We start from the raw sequence: 14807 nt of genomic DNA on the forward strand, positions 1-14807 counted from the left end.
TGCCAAGCCCGAGGGAAACCAACACTCTAGCCAGTACCCCCAGACTGGACAGGAAGCAGCAGCATAGCTAGATAAGAGGGTGTGTGGTGCAGGGGTGGAAGGAGAGTTTGGAGCAGAAATCCCAGGGCTGTGATGAATGATACCCTGGAATTGCTGGTCCTAGGCTCATTATCACAGTGGGACCTGGAGGAGAACTCCTGAATGATCCCTCGGTGTTTGTTTAGCCCAAACTACTCAGACACAGCTGCCCTCAGGGTCCTTCATCAGCAACCTCTTATGTCTTCACTGGGCGTTTGTGTGTGTAAAAATGGAAAAGAACTCCCAGCATTTGATCCATATGGAGATTTGCTTGAATAGGGACTGAATAACTCTACCCCAAAGTAATTATATTTCTCGTTACACTGCATGGTAATGAGGCTGCGGTGTTATATTCGTAACAGTGACCTTTTCCCAGTCAGCAATGACCAGTTCCTAGCTAGGCGGGTAGAGGCAGGACATCATTTTCAAATTCTGTTAGGTTTATGATACCCTGCAAAGAATCTGTTCTGGCTGGGGACTGGGCCAGAGTTTTCCTTGGGAACCCTTCACGGGGAGAAAGAATAAATTGTTAAATCCAGTGAGCCCTGCATTGGATGGTTGATGTTTTGGATAATGATGAAAGGACCTCAGAAAAGTTCAGATGGGCACTCAAAAATTCAGCTGCACCTCTGGACATCATGGATGCTACAATGGGAGTAACAACACTCTGGTACCATTGACTTTGTTTGAGATGGCTGTAGCACAAAGGAGACTTTTTTTACTTGGAATGCCATGGTTCCCACATTCCTACCCCTAGGCAGAAATGCTGAGGTCCACAAAACTGAAAAATAATTAAGGAACAAAAAGTCACTTACAGTTTTGCAAATCTGAAATGAGGATCAGAGACTAAAATTGAGGGGGACGGTTGAGAACTGTTCTTATTTCAGCTGAATCAGTTTCTGCTTCCATGTTAGTAGATTCTACCTTTCCCCATGGTGTTAATGAACAGGTTTCGATACAAAATGGAACTGAAAAGTTCCATTATAAAGGCAGAATAAACAAAATGGCGGAACAGAAGACCCTCTTCTCAATGGATAAGGAAAATACTATGGTGTAATAAGCTGTCGGTGCCAAGACCCTGCTGAGCTCCTAACTCTGAGGAGAGTGGCCTTTCTCATTCTTGAGTGAAGCGAGCATGAAAGTCTTGGGACCTGAATGCAGCCGAGCTTTGAACAGGAGAGCCCAGAACGTCCACCGCCCTTCTGGCTTCCTGAACTCTGTGGAAGGGCGTCAGCTCTCCTGCTGCGGAGCCTTGTGTCTTTCATTTGTCACCGCTCCCCAAAGAGAATTCAGAGCCAGTGAAATAAGATTTTATTCCAGAAAGGGTCATGAAAACGCCCTCGTTCTGGCTCTCTAGGAGGGGTAATGGAAATGCCCATTATTTGGAGTGTCCAGAGGATGTTGTGAAAAGACCTTCACTTAGGAAGGAACAATCAGTGTCACACACACAGAATGGGAAGCGACTGTCTGGGAAGGAATACGGGAGAAAGGGATCAAGGGGGTATAGTGGACCACAAGCTGAATATGAGTCAGCAGTGTGATGCTGTTGCAAAGAAAGCAAACATTTCTGGGATGCATTAACAGGAGTGTTGTGAGCAAGACATTCTTCCGCTCTACTCTGCACTGGTTAGGCCTCAGCTGGAGTATTGTGTCCTGTTCTGGGCACCGCATTTCAAGAAAGATGTGGAGAAATTGGAGAAGGCCCAGAGAAGAGCAACAAGAATGATTAAAGGTCTGGAGAACATGACCTATGAGGGAAGACTGAAGGAATTGGGTTTGTTTACTTTAGAAAAGAGAAGACTGAGGGGGGACATGATCGCAGTTTTCAGATATCTAAATGGGTGTCATAAGGAGGAGGGAGAAAACTTGTTCATCTTGGCCTCTGGGCATAGAGCAAGAAGCAATGGGCTTAAATTGCAGCAAGGGAGGTTTAGGTTGGACATTAGGAAAAAGTTCATAATTGTCAGGGTAGTCAGACACTGGAATAAATTGTCCAGGGAGGCTGTGGAATCTCTATCTGTGGAGATATTGAAGAGCAGGTTAGATAAATGTCTATCAGGGATGGTCTAGACAGTATTTGGTCCTGCCATGAGGGCAGGGGACTGGACTCGATGACCCCTCGAGGTCCCTTCCAGTCCTAGTGTTCTATGATTCTATGACCGTTAGGTCTAGTAATCTAGAAATGGTTGTGAGAATGTCCATCAGCTGGCAGGTGTGGGGGAAGGGTGCATGGACTGAAGTAGCTCTTGTATTGCCAGATGCACCTTGTGGCGCGGTTTATACCCATCAAAGCTTATGCCCAAATAAATTTGCTAGTTTGAGGCGCCCCAGGACTTCTCGTTGTACTGCCAATGGTTACAAAAACCCTTCAAAACAATAAATAGTCCTGCAGCACCTTGGAGACTAACATGAGCTTGCATGGGCACTACCCACTTCTCTGTCTCCCCGCTCAGAAACCAATAGTGTGTCTGAGCTCAATCACAGGGACTAATCACAAATTAATCCTGACTCTAATCGCTCGTTCAGGTCAGTTATCAGCCACGGCTGTTCCTGTCCTTTCGGGATTAGTAGAGCACTCCATAGCACTGTAAGCCCTGGCCTCCCGGTGACCTTAGCAGAGCCCTGTACAGATACAAAATGGGTATTTGAATTCGCATCTGCAAAAATGATCCGCAGATATCTGCATCCACAGCTGCGGGTGCCCGCGGATATAAAGTGGATCTACATGTCTAACATCAAGATGCATTTTGAATGTATGTGTCAGGCTCTGCCTGTAGCTGGTTATTGTAAGTCTTGTGTGGCGGAGGTGATGTCATTGGAATAGAAGGGTTAACGGAGTTGTGTGGCAGTCAAGAAAAGCTTAACTCTCTGGACAAATTATCTTTCTGGGCCTGCGAGATCTTTGTCCACGAAAGGAATCTGCAGTAGCAAAACAGGTGCATTTGCAGTGACTACGAAGCTGCAATTCAGTCCCAGGGCTGCACTGATAAGCCACGTCATAAACCACGAGAACACAACATCAGCACATTAGGAATGGAAGTGCTGAGGAAAGGCTTGAGAGCAAATTTAGCCTAATATCAATCCCTGGGCTATCAGTTGCTATTTATAACACTCACCCTGCAACTGTAGCTTTTCAGCAAGAGATGGGCAAGTGCTTCATACTTTGGCCCCTTGACCACTGGCAGGCACTCGCTGCCTGCCCAATTCTTTGTTCTCAGGAAGTGATTATAATCAGCTGATAGAATATTATAATTTTGACACTGGACTGCTGTACAGTTTGGGGTGCATCTGATGGGGAAGTTGGTAAGTGTGTTTGGAGCCATGTCCCATTTAATTCTTATTGCTCCACAGTGCCTGATACCGTGACATCCTCTCCAGAAGTCAGGCTAACTCGGGAGCAGTTAAACTTCTCTCATGCAGCAAAGGAAAATTGTCTAGTTGATAGATCAGGAGGCTGGGATCCTGATGTGCTGTTACTAGCCCTATCAATCTTTCACTTTCTGGGGCGATTTCACGTGTAACAAGATCATGATTAGTGTTTAGAAATAGCCCTCTCCCTAAAATATTTCAGGCTAATCTTCCGTTCCCCTGCCTTCTCTCTAAGGCTGCATCTAGACTGGCAAGTTTTTCCGCAAAAGCAGGTGCTTTTGCGGAAAAACTTGCCAGCTGTCTACACTGGCCGCTTGAATTTGCTCAAGAACACTGACGATCTAATGTAAGATTGTCAGTGTTCTTGCGCAAATACTATGCTGCTCCTGTTCGGGAAAAAGCCCTCTTGCGCAAATGTATTTGCACAAGAGGGCCACTGTAGAGAGCTAAAAACTGTTTTGCGCAAAAAAGCCCCGATGGTAAAAATGACAATCAGGGCTTTCTTATGCAAAACCGCATCTAGATTGGCATGGACGCTTTTCCGCAAAAAGTGCTTTTGCGCAATAGCTTCCGTACCAATCTAGACGCTCTTTTCCGCAAATGCTTTTAACGGAAAAACTTTTCTGTTAAAAGCATTTGTGGAAAATCATGCCAGTCTAGACTCAGCCTAAATGTATATTATCCATGTCTAGCTTTCCCCTCTGCTTTTGAAAGTTACAATTCTAAGCATATATCGTTCTGTCGGCCAGGACGGTATGGGGAACCCAAACTTGGATAACACAAATTATGAGAGAAGACAGGGAAGCAGATGATTAGCTGGACACATTTAAGTTTTAGGTCTTTTTCTTATCCCCTAATTCACTCTCTGATTTTTCTATGAACTAAACAGGGGAGAGGTGGATTTTCCAAGTGCTCACTATTGACTTCAGTAGGAGCAGAGTTAGTGCAGGGCTGTGAGGTTGTGGAGAGCCCTCCACGTACCCGTGAAGATCAGTGCGAGTCACATTTCCTCTTTCGTTCCACTGAAGCTTGCAATTCCCCAGGACAACTTCTTGTCTTAGAATTGGTCTCATTGTTCCGTAGGGTTAGAGGTCAAAGTCCTTTGCAGAAAAAAAGAAGGGTTTGGTGTTTTGGGGTTTTGGGGTCTTAGACTCTCCAGTGCCCCAAGGTAAGATGCCATTGGGACCGGTAAAACTGGAGGACAGGATGACTTATTTCTGGATTTCCTGTAGCTCTTTGGGAGCTTACGGAAGCAATAATTCAGTTAGTGGCAAAACGAACAACTAAATCCTCTCATTGTTCCGTTCCCTTATCTGACTAACCCCATGGCACAAGAGAATGGGAACAGTCCTGAAAACATGGCGCCATAGTGTGTAGGGCTGATGTGTGACTTGTACCACTTACGGCATTCTCCAGTCTGCCCAGTTTTGGGGGCTGGGTGAGCGGAGCTCCTTGCCTGCACACTCCACTCCCAAAGCAGCTGGGGGAGATGCACTAGGGGAAGGGCGGCGTTTGACAATCACAGAATCCTAGAACACTGGAACAGGAAGGGGCCTCCAGAGGTCATTAAGTCCAGTCCCCTGCCCTCACGGCAGGACCAAGCACCATTATGCCATTAGCTTTCTTGGCTACAAGGGTGCGCTGCTGACTCCTATCCAGCTTCTCATCCACTGGAATCCCCAGGTCCTTTTCTGCCAAACTGCTGTCTAGCCAGTCAGTCCCCAGCCTGTAACAGTGTTTGGGATTCTTCCATCCCAAGGGTAGGACTCTGCACTTGTCCTTGTTGAACCTCAAAGTTTGTGAAGAGCGCTGGGACCTGCCGATAGAAAGGATGATTGCGTTGCACAGTATGGCTGCATCTAGACTGGCATGATTTTGCGCAAATACTTTTAATGGAAAAGTTTTTCTGTTAAAAGTATTTGCGCAAGAGAGCGTCTATACTGGCATGTGCCTTTGCGCAAAAGATTTGCTTTTGAGCAAAAGCTTCCGTACCAGTGTACACGCTCTCTTGCGCAAGAAAGCTCCGATGACCATTTTAGCCATCGGGCTTTCTTGCGCAAGAAATTAACTTGGCTGTCTACACTGGCCATCTTGTGCAAGAACACTTGCTCAGGAGGGCTTATCCCTGAGCGGGAGTGTCAGAGTATTTGCACAAGAACCACTGATTTTGTACAGTAAAAAGTCAGTGTTCTTGCGCAAATACTCGCAGCCAGTGTAGACAGGCAGCAAGATTTTGCGCAAAAGCACTTGCTTTTGCGCAAAATCTTGCCAGTCTAGACGCACCCCTATTGGTATTATTCACTGGAACTGTTTCACCCATGTCTGCTAATAGCAACCATGGTAGCATTTCTCTTTCACTTTGGATTATTCAACACTCTAGTCAGAGGTTCTGAGCTGTACGGCCTTGATTTATAAGGTGATGAAAGGCATTTGTCAGAAATTCACCGTAAGGGCTCAAATTGACTCTTAGGGGTGTCTCATTACAGTGCTGGGCAATCACATCCCCTTATTAGCATGCTAATTACACTGCTGTAAACCTCAGCATTTGGCGTATTATTAAGAAACATGTGCACTGGGCCAGTTCTGCCCTGGTTCATTTTTGTGCAAGCAAGGACCAGGATGGCATGTCAGTGGTGGCATGGCACGATGTGGCTGGTTTGGCGGGACTGAGAGAACCGATGTGCACACACACACACGTGCACATGCACACACGTAGAGTTGATTTAAAACCCCTGCTCTGGGGAAGCCAAATGGGACTATTTCGCTTTCGTTCTAAATATTAAAGTCTGAAGGATGCAAAGTCTAAAGTATTCCCCCCCTCCACACACACACACTCCCTTCGAGTCTTTTCTCGCATCACTGTGATCCGCCTGCCTGTGGAAACTCAAAGAGGAAGGAGACTGCAACCAGCCTGCATGCGCTAGTCTAGCCTACGAGGCTCATGAAAAATGCTGCTCACACCCGACTAGCCCTGGGTGGGGAGAAGGAGCCAGGCTTATTCCAAATGGCTTTTTCAGGACCAAAATTGTGTGGTTGAATTGGGGAATTTCCCTGCATTTTTCTTTCAAGTTAAAGCAGAAAAATAACCCCCTGGATCTTTTAAAACACTGAAATAAAATGCAGTAGTGAACCTGGGGATAGGTAGGTGAGTTCACTCTTGTTTTGCATGAGGGTGCTGTCTGTGTGTCCGTCTATACAGTTATTGGTACTTCACGGTCCAAGCATAATTCGTGGCCTATTTCCCAAAAAGAGTGGGGCCCTCTACTTGTCACACACTGTGGAGAAGCCCTACCCATGGAGAGCAGGGATTTCTGTTGGAGAACCCTCAGCTCAGGACCCTGTGGGATCCAGGTTCCTACAGGCTGAGCTCCGTGTGTAGTTCCTTAGTGATGCTAATGAATTGTCAGTGAATCATCAGCGCCTCACGCACAGGCGGCACTTTGTGCATGACTCGAGAAAGGGTGGCCTCCAGGGGCAGGAGGAAACTGGCATAGAAAAATCAGCTTCTTTTCAAAAATAATCCCCTGGATCGATCAAGTGGCAGGGCAGTTTCGCTGACGCTTCACCTCTGGCTGTGAAAAATAGAGAGTTTTGTTCCTCAGATGCTGAGAGCCCTTTAATCTAGACCTTAAAAAAAAGCCAGTGAGGCAAGAACGCAGTTGGAATCCTTTCCAGGTGGGCGCTGTCCAAGAATCGCCTGCAGCGGCTTGTGCGGAGAAGAATCGGCTAACAAGGCCTGCATTGTTCTCAGACTGCTCTCAGGCCGGTAACCCGCTTGGAATGGGTTTGTGTTTTGTCCAGTGAGAAACAGGCCGGGGACTACGACTGGGGACTGAGAAAACTAAGATGAACAATAGAGCCATTTGGAAACACTGAGTAATCTCAACATGGACTGACTTTAGATCAGGCGCGTCGTGCACCAGAGTAAAAGACTATGTCATTGGCAACGAAACTCTCCTCAATTTGCTTGGCTGGACTCAAAGAGAACCGTAGCAAGGAGCTGTTTTACAAAGAAGGTTATTAGCAGTAGTTTGGCTCATGGAAAGGAGGTGCCATTTGCAAACTTCAGTTCCAGATTTTAGTCTGCTCCACATCCCTCAGGTGTGAAAGTCCCCCTGTTTCTTTCCACCCATGCATAGAACAGATTTCTCTGCCTCACAATTGCTTATTTAGCCCAGGAAGGGAAAGTTAGCGAATTCAATCATTTCTCTGTATAGCAGGATAACTCCTGGCAGAAAGCAGCTAATGGAAAACAAGCTTTGTGCAGAAAAGGAAATGTGGTGGTGTTTTTTTCTCATTGCCCGTTGTCAGCCTGTAGATTATCCTGTTTGCTCAATTCAACCTAAACACCTGAACTTGAAGCTTGTGGGCTCCAATCCCCCAAGTTATTTAGCTCTGATCTCTTAGGGTATGTCTACACTACAGCACTAATTCGAACGAAGCTAATTGGAACGAGCGCATTTAGACTTAAAAACCAGTTTGAATTAGTGTTTTGATAATTTGAACTAGCATGTCCATGTTGAGTGGACCCTGAACCGAGGTTAAGGCTGGCCAGAACCAGTGCCGGCAGTGCATCAGGTTAGGACTTAGGGTGTGGAGCTGCTGTCTCAGGCTAGCCGAGGGCTGTGCTTAAAGGGACCCGACCCCCACCCTGGACAGACAGTTCTCAGGGTTCCCCGCTTGCTTGTCTACCTCGATGAGGGACAGCAAAGCAGTCCTGTCTTGGAGTGCCCTGAGTGCCCACACTCGGCACATCACAGCACTCGGCCATCAGCCCGGCTGCACTTGCCGCAGGCTGCCATCTGGGGGGTCAATCGGGGGGCTATCAGGATCCAGGAGGCCCTGCAGGAGAGCTTCCACCCCGAGGAGCCCGCAGAGCCACCCCAGTCCTCCCCATTGGGGGCTCGTGCCCCATTCCTCCCTCACCTCCTTCCACTTACCCTTCCCTAGCCCCCCTTCCTGATGTAAAAAATAAAGGACACGTGTTCAAAAATAGAAACTCTCTTTATTTAACAAAACTAGGGGTGGGCTGGGGATTAACCTCTGGGGAGACTGGGAAAAGCAGGTGGGAGAGGGGAAGAGAGAGGGAGGGAGGGGAAGGGGGAAACCTGGGAGGAGGGAGCTGGAAGGGGGAAGCCAGGGGAAGAAGGAGGAGGGGAAGTATAAAACTATGGTACGCCCACATCTTCAGTATTGTGTACAGATGTGATCTACTCACCCCAGAAAAGATATTTTGGCCTTGGAAAGGGTACCGAAAAGGGCAACTAAAATGATCAGAGGTTTGGAACAGGTCCCATATGAGGAGAGGCTAAAGTGACTGGGGGTATGTCTACACTACCCTCCTAGTTCGAACTAGGAGGGTAATGTAGGCATACCGCACTTGCAAATGAAGCCCGGGATTTGAATTTCCCGGGTTTCATTTGCATAAGCCGGGCGCCGCCATTTTTAAATCTCGGCTCGTTGAAACCCCGTGCCGCGCAGCTACACGCGGCATGGGGTTCGAACGAGCCGGGATTTAAAAATGGCGGCGCCCGGCTTATGCAAATGAAGCCCAGGAAATTCAAATCCCGGGCTTCATTTGCAAGTGCGGTATGCCTACATTACCCTCCTAGTTTGAACTAGGAGGGTAGTGTAGACATACCCTGGGACTTTTCAGTTTGGAAAAGAGGAGACTGAGGGGGGATATGATAGAGGTCTATAAAAGCATGAGTGGTGTGGAGAGGGTGCATAAAGAAAAGTTCTTCATTAGTTCCCATAATAGAAGGACTAGAGGACACCAAATGAAATGAATGGGTAGCAGGCTTCAAACTAATAACAGAAAGTTCTTCTTCACAAAGCAAATAGTCAACCTGTGGAACTCCTTGCCACAGGAGGCTGTGACTAGAACTATAACAGAGTTTAAAGAGAAGTTAGATAAAGTCATGGAGGTTGGGTTCATGGAGCGCTATTAGCAAGGGGGTAGGAACGGTGTCCCTGGCCTCTGTTTGTGGAAGGCTGGAGATGGATGGCACGAGACAAATGGCTTGGTCATTGTCTTCGGTCCATCCCCTCCGGGGTAGCTGGTGTTGGCTGCTGTCGGCAGACAGGCTTCTGGGCTAGATAGACCTTTGGTCTGACCCAGTACGGCTGTTTTTATGTTCTTATGTTCTAAGCTTAGGGCTCAGGGTCGGAGGTCTTACTGGACCACCTTGATTTTCATGTAAACCTGCTCCTGGGTTCGCATGTGGCCTTTAAGGCAGGATAGCTGCCAGCCTGGCCACCAGATAGCCACTTTCCTGTGCCTAGTGCAGAGGTCGTGGACATTGGAGGCCTCCCTCCAAACCTGGATGAGGTCCACGATCTCTGCACTAGACCAGGCGGGCGCCGGCCTCTTGCGGCCCCAGGCAGGCTCCTGTGAGCTGTCAGCCTGGTCCCAGAAAGAGGCGGAAGTCTGGGTGGCAGCGGGTGGCTGGCTAGTGCCGTGCCAGGTGCAGGGTCTGCTGGCTGGGTGCTGGCAGGCTTGCACCTGGCACGGGCACCGTAGCCAGACTGTGCCCCTTTAAGGGCTCCGGGGCTGGGAGGGAGGCAGACGAGTTTCCCTGGTTGTGCCCAGAGTGGCCACCAGGGCAAGCTGGGAAGGGCTAGCCTCCCACTAGTTCAAATTAAGTGGCCACACAGCCCTTAATTCGAACTACTTAATTCGAACTAGGCGTTAGTCCTCGTGGAATGAGGTTTACCTAGTTTGAATTAAGCGCTCCGCTAGTTCGAATTAAGTTCAAACTAGCGGTTTGTATGTGTAGCACCTATCAAAGTTAATTTGAACTAACGACTGTTAGTTCGAATTAACGTTGTAGTGTAGACACACCCTTACTGATGTGAGTGGGAGTTAGGTGCCTACATGGGACACAGAGCCAATGGGAACATCTGAGCTCAATGATGCGAGTGTGTAAGTTCCTTGCTGGCTCTGGGCATTCATTCTAGAGCAGATTTATAAACAGGCTCATTCATTTTACCATGCCCAATAAAAAGCCTGTGTTATTGTTAGAGCGGAGGGATTCATTTATATTGAAGGACTGATTCTGTGAATGAGGTCTTGTTCCTTCCACAGGCCGGCCAGTCGTGAGTCCTTGTGATAGGGCGCCTGCCCCTTTGGAGGGCCAGCCCGGTTTGGGCCAGACACAGCTGAGGAAGGGCTGGTGATTCCTATACAAGGGTAAGGAGTTCGTGATGGAGGTGTAGCAGGGACTGGGCGCTTGCTGTGGGGGCTGGCGTGCGGGGACTGTCCTTCCGGCCCCTCTGAAAGGGTCTTTCCACGCTGCAGTTGGACACCCAGGCCTGCTCACTGGGGCTCGAGCTGAGGGGCTGGCTACGGCAGTCTAGATTTCCAGGTCTAGCCTGGAGCCTGGGCCCTAGGACCCTGTGAGGTGGAAGAGTCCCACAGCTTGGGCAGAGCCTGAAGATGGACACTGCAGTTAAGCAACCCCACTGCCCACGTCCCAGGCCCAAGTCAGCAGGCACAGGCCCGCTACGGAGCAGCCCAGGGAAACGCCTTGGGGCCAGCGGCCCAGGGTGCCCAGCGGAACTGCTCACGGTTTGCCTCAGTGTTACGTTGGCAGAATAAGCGACGCCGGGAGGGATGATTATTATGTTACTCTCCTGCAGGGCGGGGACCTTTTTTGGGTTGGGGGGGGGGCACCGACACACAGGAAAATCAGTCGGGGGCTGAACACAAGTGAAAAGAAAAAAAACCCCAAGCCCTCCCTGAGGGACCCCCACTGAGAAGCAGAAAGACTCTCCCCACACGCCCCTCACACACTAGAGCCTAGGGGGGCCCAGGCCTGGACTTCGTGTGCTTCAGCCCTGTGGAGAGGGGGCAGCAGGGAGGCTGGAGCGCCAGTATGGGCTCCCCAGTGCTGGGGCAGCAGAAGCCCTGAGCCTCAGGGGCTAGACACAGGCAAGCTGGGGGCCTCATCCGGCCCCCTGGGCCTTAGGTTCCCCACCTCTGCTCTACTGCCTGGAGCCCTCCTCCTGTTCTGTTCCCAGGACCACAAGGGCCAGTCTCTGCCCTCAGAAGTTTGCAGTCTGAGGCCGACTCTACACTAGAATCAGGGCGGAATCACTAACTCTTAGGGGTAGGCAGCATCCACGCCCTGGGTGCCATTGTGAACCCAGCCCCTGGACCCTGGAGATGGCGCTCGATCAGCCAGTGCGTCCAGTGGATCATGTATGCTGACAGGCGAGCCCACCCAGCGGCACAGGGAAAGGCTACACTCAGACTGCGGCTTGCAAGCCACACGTGGCTCCTTAGTGCAGCCCCTTTGCAGCACAGGCGATTGCAGCGCGGTGTGATTCAATTACTGACCAATCCAATCGCTAACCAGTCAGGACACTTTCACTCACCAGTTCAGTTTTCAGTTTCACGAAGTTATTCAAGTCTCTGCTGTGAGAATAATGTCTCGGCGCAGCACTCCAGTCAGTGAAAGGGGGAATTCACACTGCGGCGGCTCGTTGGGGTAATAGTGATCACTGCTTCGGCTCCTAAGCCACTGAGGGCTGAGAATCACGTGTTTATACTGACGCTGTGCTGCTGGAGCTGTCTAACCATAGACAGACCCGAACTGCGAGAGGAGACAGCAGGCAGATCGGTACAGACAGACAGAGGAGGATAGGGACACGGAAAAGTCGGTAGATGTGATGTACCTTGACACTAGCAAAGCTTTGGATACGGTTTCACACAATGTTCTTGCCAGCAAGTTAAGGGAGATTGGATACATTTACTGTAAGGTGGATGGAAAGCTGGCTAGGCTGTCGGGCCCAACGGCTAGTGATCAATGGCTCGATGTCAGGTTAGCGGTCAGTTTCTAGCGGAATCCCCTGGATCGGTTCTTGGACCGGTTTTGTTCAACATCTTTATTAATGACCTGGATGAGGGGATGGATTGAACCCTCAGCAAGTTTGCAGATGACAGTAAGCTAGGGGGAGAGGTAGATATGCTGGAGGGCAGGGATAAGGTCCAGAGTGACCTGGACAGATTAGAGGACTGGGCCACAAGAAATCTGATGAGGTTCAACAAGGACAAGTGTAGAGATCTGCCCTTAGGACAGAAGAATCCCAAGCATTGGTACAGGCTGGGGACCAACTGGCTAAGCAGCAGTTCTGCAGAAAAGGACCTGGGGATTCCAGTGGATGAGAAGCTGGATATGAGTCAACAGGGGGCCCTTGTAGCCAAGAAGGCTAATGGCATATTAGGGTGCATTAGGAGGAGCATTGCCAGCAGATCCAGAGAAGTGATTATTCCCCTTTATTTGGCTCTGGTGAGAGGTCACATCTGGAATATTATGTCTAGTTCTGGTCCCCCCACTATAGAAAGGATGTGGACGCATTGGAGAGGGTCCAGTGGAGGGCAACCAAAATGATTAGGGGACTGGAGCACATGACCTATGAGGAGAGACTGAGGGATTTGGGTTTGTTTAGTCTGCAGAAGCGAAGAGTGAGGGGGGATTTGATAGCAGCCTTCAAATTCCTGAAGGGAGGTTCCAAAGAGGCTGGAGAGAGGCTGTTCTCGGTGGTGACCAATGGCAGAACAAGGAGCAATGGGCTCAAGTTACAGTAGGGGAGGTCTAGGTTGGATGTTAGGAAAAACTATTTCACTAGGAGGGAGGTGAAGCACTGGGGTGGGTTCCCTAGGGAAGTAGTGGAGTCTCCATCCCTAAAGGTGTTTAAGTCTCAGCTTGACAAAGCCCTGGCTGGGTTGATCTAGTTGGGATTGGTCCTGCCTTGGGCAAGGGGCTGGACTTGATGACTCCTGAGGTCTCTTCCAGCTCTATGATTCTATGAGGAAAGAGATTTGGGCATGACAGTGTGTCCTTGCTGTGAAGTGGGGATAGAGCTTAGAGATCTGGCACATCATGGATGGAGTTAAAGTGCAGCTACGTCTAGACTGCAGGCTTCTTTCGGAAGAAACTTTTCCGGAAGAGATCTTCTGAAAAAACTTCTTCTGAAAGAGAGCATCTACATTGCCGAAGCACATCGAAAAAGCCATCTGCTATTTTGAAAGATAGTGTCCGTGCTGAATGGATGCTCTCTCGCATTTCAGCTGTGATTACTATGGACTGAGTGGCCACCAGGGCACCTGTGCTTTCTCCTATTTCCTCTTCTTCCGAAAGAACTCCCTCTTCCCCATCCACACACACTATTTTCCAAAAGAGCTCTTTTGGGAAAAGGCTTCTTCCTCATAGAAAGAAGATTACTAATGTCAGAAAAACCCTCTGTTCTTTTGATTTTTTTTCCAAAAGAACGTGATTGCAGTGTGGACGTAAGTGAAGTTTTTTTAGAAAAACAGCCGTTTTTCCAAAAAAAATCTGTAGTGTAGACATACCCTAAGATGTGTCTTTATTTCCTGTCTACCCAGACTGTTGATCCTTGCTCTTCATTGCCTTGTGGCTACTCTACACATTCACCACTACCTCCAAGGTTGGGAGAATCGACCTGTGTGAGGGGAAACTGAGGCAGTGACTAGCCTGAAGCTGGACTGGGCAGGACAATGCTATTACATTCTTAAATTAAAATTCTCTAAAACTTTTTTCAGTTTGTTTATTCAGTTACTTGCTGCATTTCTCCGCTGGGCGGTGATCATGTAAGTCATGGTGGTGTTCTGCACGTGGATTCCACAAGCGTGACTCTTATATCCAAGTGTGAGTTCAACTGTGCATGGCAAGTTTAAAACTTGTGTCCCAGAAGCAGTGGTGTGGGCATGCTCTAGGATTCTCTTTCTGGGAGCATGCATGGCGCTGTGTGTCAAGCACATGCATGCTCATGGAAAAGGAACTCAAGGGCAGTCAGTTTGTACAGAGGCAAAATGAACAACCAGACTGGTTGGGCCAGTCTTACAGCTCATACCTGGCAGGTGTGACGCAGGTTGACTCAAGCCCTTTAACCCTTCCCCCAGCTCAGTTCACTCAACTCTGAAAGGGGGAAGGCTTGTTCCATGGAGACCTCTTACAATGATGGTGTCTCTCCTGCAAGCACTGGTGTGATGTTTTACCGTTTCCATATTTAGGGGTAGCACGATTTGTGACCCCCACAACAGCCCCAAATTATTTACAATTCACTACATTCCATTCCAACACTGATCCTCCATCAGCCCTGGCTGAATTGGATTTACATAGCCACACCTCGGATTCCCTCTCCCTCCTGGCATGAGCTGTATTTACATCTCAACAGTTGTTAGTTAATTATCTTGCAGGACTAAACAATTATAATGGGCACACCCACGCCCAGGGCAACTCTCTCCTTTTAGCTGGCTGATAGCAAGCAGCAGTTCAGCCCCTGCTTACATATATAAAAAGTTTTTCCTGCTGTGCCACAGAATGACGTCATCA

General features: G+C 48.9%; 1 protein-coding gene across 6 annotated transcripts in view; it reads left to right on the plus strand.

Annotated features, from left to right (window-relative positions):
- RALY (RALY heterogeneous nuclear ribonucleoprotein) overlaps positions 1-14807 on the plus strand; it is a 221553-nt gene that overhangs the window by 60871 nt on the left and 145875 nt on the right. The window lies entirely within an intron of this gene.

Source organism: Pelodiscus sinensis, chromosome 18 (assembly GCF_049634645.1).
Source record: "Pelodiscus sinensis isolate JC-2024 chromosome 18, ASM4963464v1, whole genome shotgun sequence".
Taxonomy (NCBI): domain Eukaryota; kingdom Metazoa; phylum Chordata; order Testudines; family Trionychidae; genus Pelodiscus; species Pelodiscus sinensis.